This window comes from Heterodontus francisci, unplaced genomic scaffold (assembly GCF_036365525.1).
Source record: "Heterodontus francisci isolate sHetFra1 unplaced genomic scaffold, sHetFra1.hap1 HAP1_SCAFFOLD_121, whole genome shotgun sequence".
Classification (NCBI taxonomy): Eukaryota; Metazoa; Chordata; class Chondrichthyes; order Heterodontiformes; family Heterodontidae; genus Heterodontus; species Heterodontus francisci.
Window position 1 is genome coordinate 2,795,792 of NW_027140425.1, and position 9,639 is coordinate 2,805,430.

The window sequence follows — 9,639 nt, forward strand, 5'->3', positions numbered from 1 at the left end:
GAGGGGAGGAAAAATCCTGCTCCGTTTCGTGATCCCTATTTGATCTTCATTCCAGTGCAGTTTGGGTGAAGAATTCCAATTGTCTGTCTCAATTTTAATAAAGTATAACAAATTCTGGAATCACTGTCTGGACATTGACAAGAACAGGTTTCGAGGCTGACTTGACACAAAAGCTCACCCAACATAAATAATACACGAAACAGCTCATAAACAAGCGACAAGGATGGGATTCGAACCCACGTGTGCAAAGCACAATGGATTAGCAGTCCAACGCCTTAACCTCTCGGCCACCTTGTTAGTTGCAGAGACGTAGCTGTCACCTTCAGCACAGCTTCTGGCTTTGCAGCCAGCTGTGGAATGATGGAAATATATCTTCTGTAAGTAAATGAAGTTGGGAATGGAGCAGTGTGAAACATTTCCAGACCATGTCCAACACGTTTCTACTCAGTGTGAAAACCCACAACGGAAAGACTGGAACATACAATCATTTCATCACATCATGATTAACATCACTCAGACACCTGAACCATTCGGTCACTGATGAAGTCATGATGACCGAATTTCTCATGAAATGAAAACTGAACAAACTGACTGGAAGAATTGCTTTAACCCCACATGATCAGCGAGCCACAGCATCAGGCCGACTTGTCGGGTGGTGTAAACAGATATCACTGCTTCTGATCTTCACCAGAACAGAGAGTGAGATGTAACATTGATCATCAAACAGACTGTGAGAGAATACAACAGAATAAAACACATGGAGAGACACTGTGGAATAACAAATAGATTTGATTGGAATGTTGAAATTTTGATTGGAATGGATAAAACACCAGAAACAGCAGATTAAATTGGGATTCTCATCATTATATTGATCTGGGACAGAAAAGAGAAACTGATGGAAAGAAGAGAAGAAGGAAGAAAAGAAAGGATGGAACTGTTCAATCTTTTCAGTTTTTTCACTCGCCCATCAAAGCTGATAAAAAAAAGTTGCAAATAACAGAGAATTTCACCAAAAAGGGAGATTAAATGTTGCTGAAACCTTGGATCGAAGGATGCCCCAAAAGATCACCTGTTTAACTGTCTCCTCACTAGGGGATTTCAATCAGTGAGCAATATTATTCTCTACTTTTTTTGTTAATTGGTCCCAGAACTGTCACTTGGAATTAATATCTGTGTTCCGACTCCTGAATAATAAAATTGTGAGTTTCTCGATGTTTTCTGGACACAGTTCCTGCTGAAAGAACTAAGAACTCTTTTCTAATTTGCACAATACTCTATACAGACTCATCAAGCCTGCTAAGCTAGCATCCTTGGTGCTGCTCTCTCTTCTCCCAAACTTCATCTCATGTGACTGTTCTATCATCACTCTGACAGTGGGAGGGGTTGATCCCACTATCTTCAGCATTAACCCTTTACATCCTTATACCACACTGTCTGTCCAAAAAAAATGGGTGGAGGGAACTTCCTTCATTTATCAAAACACCAACAGCAGCACAGTGGCGCAATGGTTAGCACCGCAGCCTCACAGCTCCAGCGACCAGGATTCAGTTCTGGGTACTGCCTCTGTGGAGTTTGCAAGTTCTCCCTATGTCTGTGTGGGTTTCCGCCGGGTGCTCTGGTTTCCTCCCACCTCCAAAAGACTTGCAGGTTGATAGGTAAATTGGCCATTGTAAATTGTCCCCAGTGTAGGTACGTGGTCGGAGAATGGTGGGGATGTGGTAGAGAATATGGGATTAATGTAGGATTAGTATAAATGGGTGGTCGCCGGTTGGCACAGACTCGGTGGGCCGAAGGGGCTATATCTCTAAATAAGAAAAGTAAAATAAAAGCTACCAGTCGTAAATCAACTCAAACCCATTAGAGAGATAGAGGGAGACTGTCAGAGAACTTCCTGCATCCAGTCCTGACCCTGTCACACTCAGCAGCTTCTCACCCAGACCCCACTCTCATCAACACTGAACATTGTTACCGAGACCCTTCAAATACTGTTTATAAAAGGGAGAAAAATTCAAACTTTATCACAGCTGGATTGAATAGAACAAAGTTTAATATCTTCTCGTCGTCACTCGGTAACCACATGAGACAGTCCTTAAATCAGTAGCATGAATTATCAGCTGGAAGAATGTTTGTCATTGGGTTGAATCATTTCTGTGTGATGAATGTTCCAGCATCATAAACCAGGGGAACGTGTTGACTGAGCTGTGTCTTCATCTCTTCTGGACAGTTCACCCTTCATTCTGCTCTGATTCACTTTCCCAAAGCGGATCTACAGATTCTCAAATCCGGAGACTGGGTTTTCTTATTTTGTTCCTTTTGATTTTTCTTGCTCCTGAATGATAATATATTCCAACCTCGGATCAACCTTGCCCTGTCTCCCAGTCTTGGTTAAAAGCGACAAATAACGGCAACAACATTCTGAAACAAACAACACGGTCACATTCTGCTTCAGTGAGATTAATGCTGAGGCCGTTTCTGTGTCGAATGCGATTGTGAACAAATTTCTCTCAAGGAAATTGTTAGTGATCAAGTATTTGCACTGAATTTCTGTGCAAGAAGGGACAGTTTCAACCAGCCATTCCCAAATCACTTCCTTCACAAAGACAAAGACTGTGCTGTCTTAACGTGTGAATCAACTTCACAAACAAATTTGAACTCGAAGTTCAGGAGAAGACAGAGATGTGAATGATTGACAGTGTAATCTTTCAATCATAATTTTCCGTTTCTTCGTTGAAGTGAGGCTCAACCCGAAGCCACTAGAGATCGCGGAAAGCTACAAACTTGGATCCAGAAATCAGAAAAGTAGTGAAACAGTTGGTGAGTACATTGTGACACTGAAGAATTTATCACCACATTGCAACATTGGCACATTCTTAGACCGTACATTATGAGACAGATTTGTGCTTATATTGGTGGATGAGGAAAGAGACCAAACACACAAAATCCCAATTTGAGCTAGTGTGTAAGATTGCTCTTTCCACGGAGATAGCATCAAAGAATGCTCGTGAATTTCATCCTATGCCAGTGACAGTAACACACTTCAGAGGAACTTAAACACACTGGTAAAATGGGCTTTCACACAACAGATAAAATTTTACACAGAGACTTGTGAAGTGATACAGTTTGGGAGGAAGAATGAGACAATGTACACCAATCTTTTTTGATCAAGGTTTGAAAAGGTTGCTAAGAGCAAACAGGACACTTGGCTTTATTAATAGAGGCATAGAGTAAAAGCAAATAAGTTATGCTAAACCTTGATAAAACACTGGGGCTGAATGACCTACTCCTGTACCTCCACGGAAAGCTTCCACTCCAGGCTCGGACACCCTCTTCAGGATCACTCTCCATACATCCCGCCACTCCACACACGGATATCTCCCTCAGGATCAGATCACAGCTCCACAGTCCTGCCACATCCAGTCGTGAAAGGTGGTGGATAATTAAATAACTAACAAGATGAGGAGGCTCCAAAAACATTCACATCCTCAATGATGGTGGTGCTGAGCACGTCAGTGCAAAAGATGAAGCTGAAGCATTTGCAACCATCTTCAGTCAGAAATATTAAGTGGATTTGATCTGTGCTAATTTCAGCTCCTCATGCTCGCTGGTGCCTTGGTTCTCTGGTGCTAATTTCAGAGTAAATCATGCAGCTTGACAATTGGAGCCAAAGAAAAAGACACAGGAGAGGTTGAAAGTGCCAAAACCTGGGATTGAACCAAGAACTGTTTAACTGTTAGTACAGCACGAACTCAACAAAGCTATTTCAACAACACACTAAAGCCACCATTCTGTCACTGCTTTGGAAGACAATATATACATTAAAGTGTTTGTAAAAAGTTACAGAACACAACATGTGAGTAATATTCCCCATTGTTTTCTCAGTACTGAGGGATTGTGAAGTGGGACACAGCCAGAAGTCCCACTGTGCCACACTGACCCTGAGCTGTGAGTGAAATGAGATAAAGTTCAATCTTTAGCAGAGAGATTCTGGAGAGAGCTAAGAGTCCTGAATCAAGGAAAGACTTTCTGACACAATAAAAGCAAAATACTGCAGATGCTGGAAATCTGAAATAAAAACAAAAAGTGCTGGAAATACTCAATAGCTCTGGCAGCATCTGTGGTGAGAGAAACAGAGTTAACGTTTCTGGTCTGTGACCTTTCATCAGAACTGACACAGGTTAGAAAATAATTAGGTTTTGAACAAGTGACGGGGAGGTGCATGTGGGAGAGAACAAAGGGGAAGGTGTTTGATAGTGCAGAGGGAAGGAGAGATTAAATAACAAAGCTGTCCTGGGACAAAGGCAAAGAGTGTGTTAATGCTTGTGGTTGCCTGACACCAGTCATGCTCTGATGTTATTGAACACAATGTTCAATTCACAAGGCTGCAGAGTGCCGAATCAAAAGGTCAGGTGCTGCTCCTCGAGCTTGGGTTGATTTTCACTGGAACACTGGAACAGGCCAAAGGCAGAAATGTTTACATGAGAGCAGGGGAGAGTGTTGAAATGGCAAGCAACCCGAAGCTCAGGATCATGCTTTCGGCATGAGCAGAGGTGTTCCATCTAATCTGCGTTTGGGCTCCCCAGTTTAGAGGAGCCCGCATTGTGAGCAGTGAATACAGTATACATAATTGAAAGAAGTACAAGTAAATCGCTGCTTCACCTGAAAGGAGTGTTTGGGGCTTTAGATAATGAGCAGAGAGGAGGGAAAAGGGCAGGTATTATATCTCCTGCGATTGCATGGGAAGGTGCCTTGGGAAGGGGCCGAGGTATTGGGGGTAATGGAGGAGTGGACCAGGGTGTCGCGGAGGGAACAATCCCTTCGGAATGCTGACAGGGGAGAGGAGGATGCGTTTGGTGGTGGCATCACGCTGGAGGTGGCGGAATGGTGGAGGATGATCCTTTAGATGTGGAGGCAGGTGGGGTGGAAAGTGAGGACAAGGGGAACCCTGTCGCAGATCTGGGAGGGAGGGGAAGGGGGAAGGCAGAGGTTGAGAGTCCTGTCAACTACACTGGGAGGGGGCGGGATGGGAGTAGTTGAAATCTGGTGATGTTGTTGAATTTAATTTCAAACACTCCTTGAACTCTCTGCTGATGAAGACTGAAAAAGGGAAGAACAACCACACAACAAGGGTCTCAAATCCAAGACCCAGAGATTAAAAGTCCCATGCTCTACCAACTGAGTTAACAAGGCCTGATACAGTACTTCTACTCTGTCTGTTATTGGACGGATGCAGCTGTTGGCTCCACCCCAAGGGCGGGAATTTGTTCCACCAACTATGAAGCAGTTTCCTATCAATTCCCCAGATTATCAGTAAATCCACTTCCAGAAGCCCCAAAGTGTGATATATTCCTCTCACTCATCAATAATAAAACTGAAATCTTTTTACCTTCCAAATTCTGCCATCCATTTTGTCAGTATTTATTTATCTCTCCTTTTTATTTAGTTCATGCATTTCTTCAGAATTTTTTTTTCAATTATATCTGACGGAAGAAATGAACAGATCTGGCAGCTCAAAACTGGACATCCATGTGGCACTGTGGGTCATCAGCAGCAGCAGAACTGTATTTAAACACAATATGTTGCCTTATGGCCTGGCATATCCCTCACTCTACCATTACCATCAAGCCAAGGGAGCAATAGTGGTTCAATGAAGTGTGCAGGAGGGCATGTCAGGAACAGCACCAAGCAGACCTAAAAATGAGTGAAGCGACAACACAGGATTACTTGCATGTCATATAGCGGAAGCAGCATGCAATAGACTGAGCTGAGTGATCTCACAACCAACAGATCAGATCAAAGCTCTGCAGTCCTGCCACATCCAGTCCTGAATGGTGGTGGATAATTAAACAATTAACAGGAGGACGAGGCTCCACAAATATCCCCATTCTTAATGATAAGGGAGACCAGTATATCAGTGCAAAATACAAGGTTGAATCATTTGCAACCATCTTCAGCCAGAAGTGCCAAGTAGATGATCAATGTCGGCCTCCTCCTGAGGTCCACAGCATCACAGGTGCCAATCTTCAGCTAAATCCACTTCACTCCACATGATATCAAGAAATGGCTGAAGGCTCTGGATACTGACAACATCCTGGCTGCAGTGCTGAAGACTTGTGCTCCAGAACTAGCCACACCGCCCGCCAAGCTACAACACTGGCATCTACCCAGCAATGTGGAAAATTGCCCAGGTATGTTCTGTATACAAAAGGCAGGACAAATCCAACCCGGTCAATTCCTGCCCGATCAGCCTCCTCTTGATCATCAGTAAAGTGATGGAAGGTGTCGTTGACAGTGCTATCAAGCAGCACTTACACAGCCATAACCTACTCACCAATGCTCATTTTGGGTTCCGCCAGGGCCACTTAGTTCCTGACCTCATTATGGCCTTGGCCCAAATATGGACAGAAGAGCTGAAATCAGGAGGTGAGGTGAGGTGACAGTGAGCTCTTGCCAAGGGCATCAAGGAGCCCTTGCAAAATTGAAGTCAATTGCAATCAAGGAGAAAAATCTCCACTGGTTGGAGTCATACCTTGCGCAAAGGAATATGGTGCTGGTTGTTGGTGGCCAATCATCTCAGTACCAGACATCGCTCAGGAGTTCCTCAGGGTAGTGTCCTAGGCCCCAACCGTCTTCAGTTGCTTCATCAAAGAACAAAAAAAGAACAAAGAAAATTACAGCACAGGAACAGGCCCTTCGGCCCTCCAAGCCTGCGCCGATCCAGATCCTCTATCTAAACATGTCGCCTATTTTCTAAGGGTCTGTATCTCTTTTCTTCCTGCCCATTCATGTATCTGTCTAGAATCAATAAACTTCCTTCCATCATAAAGTCAGAAGTGGAAATGTTCACTGATGATTGCAAAATGTTCAGTTGCATTAGTAACTCCTCAGATACTGAAGCAGTCCGTGTCCACATGAAGAGAGACCTGGGCAAGATTGGGCTTGGACTGATAAGTGGCAAGTAACATGCACGCCACAGAAATGCCAGGCAATGACCATTTCCAACAAGAGTGAATCTAACCATCTCCCCTTGACAGTCAATGACATTACCATTGCTGAATCCTTCACAATCAACATCCGGGGGGTTACCAATGAGCAGAAACTGAATTGGATCAGTCATATAAATACCGTAGCTACAAGAGCAGGTCAGGGGCTGGGAATTCTGCTGCAAGTAACTCACCTCCTGTCCACCATCTACAAGTCACAAGTCAGGAGTGTGATGTAATACTCCCCACTTGCCTGGATGAGTGGAGCTCCAACAACACCAAAGAAACTCAACACCATCCAGGACAAAGCAGATCACTTGATCAGCACTCCATCCACTACTTTAAATATTCACTTCCTGCACCACCAGTGAACAGTGGCAGCAGTGTGTACCATCTACAAGATGCACTGCAGCAACTCACCAAGCCTCCTTCTGCATCACCTTCCAAACCCCCAACCTCGACCACCTGGAAGGACATTGGATGAATGGGAACACCACCATCTGCAAGCTCCCCTCCAAGTTACACACTGTCCTGACTGGGAACTATATCACCATTCCTTCACTGTCACTGGATCAAAATCTTGGAACTCACTTCCTAACAGCACTGTGGGTTTACGTACAACACATGGACTGCAGCAGCTCCAAAAAGGCAGCTCACCACCACCTTCTCAAGGGCAATTAAGGATGGACAATAAAGGCTGCGTTTGCTGACAACGCAACCACTAGGTGGCACAACTCGCTTTCTCCCCCTGCTTTGCACCGGCCGCTTCCACCCTCCATAGTCGCTCGCTCCAGACCTCGCTGCTCCCCCCCACTACTTCCCTGGCCGATTGTCTCCCGATCATGTCACCCCATTCTCCAGTCGTTCGCTCACTCTCCACCCCCCTCCCCTCCAGCCACTAGCTCTAGGCTGCGCTGCTTCCCTTCTCTCGGCCACCTTTGTCCAGTCTCCACGCGCCGCCCGAAGAAGCAAGGTGGGCTGCAAAGTGTGACGTAGGAGTGAGTAGTGAGTGGCCTAGAGGAGGGAAGTGGCATGGCCTAGAGCTGGCGGCTGGAGCGGGGTTGGGGGGCAGAGAGCAAGCGGCCATAGAGCTGGATGACGCGAGTGGGGAACAATTGTCCAGGGGAGCATCGAGGTGTACAGCGAGCGTCTGAGGGGAGGAAGCGTCGAGGCCTGGAGCGAGTTGCCGACGGGGGAGAGCTCCAGCCTCAAAGTCTCCTATTCAGCCGCTTCCTCCAGCTGAGTGAGGGGCTGGAAACCTGATGACGCTTTAGCGCACATGTGCGAAGATGGACCAAGCGCGGATATGCGATGTAGTTGGCGCTGCGCAATGACATCATCCTCCACATGTGCCACTTAATCCTGGCAAGATGTAGCTGTGCCTATGCACAGCTTGGCACAGTCCGATGATGTCAGCGGGCCGCTCCGTTGACAGGAATCACATTGTGTCAGCAGTGCCCACATCCCATGAAAGAATAAAAAAGAGATTTACCACAATGGTAGCAGGGTGAGTGATTTCAGTTATGTGGAGAGATTGCAGAAGCTGGGGTTGTTCTCCTTGCAGCAGAGAAAATTCAGAAAAGATTTGACACATTTGTTCAAAGTCATGAAGTTCTTCAATAGTTTAAATCAGGAGAAACTGTTTCCAGTGGTAAAAGGGTCAGTAAGCAGAGGACACAGATATCAGGTGATTAGCAGAAGAACCAGGGGTGACAAGAAGAACCATGGTTTACACAGCAATGTGTTGTGATAAAGAAAGAAAAGACTTGCATTTATATAGCACCTTTCAAGACCACTGGACATATCAAAGCACTTTGTAGACAATGAAATACTTTTGAAGTGTAATCACTGTTGTAATGTCAGAAATGCAGCAGCTAATACCCACAAACAGCAATGTGATAATGACCAACTGATCTGATTGAGGGGCAAATATTGATCACAACACCAGGGAGAATTGCTCTTCACTTGTTTGAAATTGCAGCATGGGATCTTTTACATTCACCCAAACATGCAGACCAGGTCTTGGTTTAACATCACACATGAAAGGCAGCACCTTCAACACCCTCAGTGCTGCACTGGAGTGTCAGCTGTGAAATCTGAACCCAGAAGCTTGTGATTTCGAGGTGAGTGTGACCAACTGAGCCACAGCTTTTACCTGAGTCTCAATCCTTCTACCAACAATTTCTATCGGGTCTGTCACGACCCCTCATGATTGTGAACACCTCTATCAAATCTCCTCTCTGAAGAGAACAACCCCATCTTCTCCAATCTATCCACATAACTGAAATCCTAACCACATGTTGCAGAAATCGATTTTTCCTCAAGTTCCTTCTGGTTTTGTGAGTCACCTTAAATCTATAACCTTCGGTTATTGACCTTTCAGCAGTTAGAAACAGTTCCTCAGTATTTACTCTACCTCAAACCTTCAAGGAAGCTCTGCAAAGTAACTGAAAATTAAGTTGTCAGAAGTGGGATTTGAGCACATGCCTCCAGTGAAAGCTGCAACCTGAACAGAGAAGCTGAAACCGCTCAGTCACCTCAACTGTTCAGAACTTTTTGACCTCGTCCGCACTTCTGTACTTTGAAAGGTTCACTCAGTTCAGGAACTTGTTCAATGTTGCTGGAATGCTCAGTGATTGGGATATTAACTCCCCCGGGT

At 45.1% G+C, this 9,639-nt stretch overlaps 1 non-coding gene across 1 annotated transcript; it reads right to left on the reverse strand.

Moving 5' to 3' along the window:
- Positions 1 to 215: 215 nt before the first annotated feature.
- trnas-gcu (transfer RNA serine (anticodon GCU)) lies at positions 216 to 297 on the reverse strand. Its single transcript has one exon. It is a non-coding gene; the product is annotated as a tRNA-Ser (tRNA).
- Between the last annotated feature and the right edge of the window lie 9,342 nt (positions 298 to 9,639).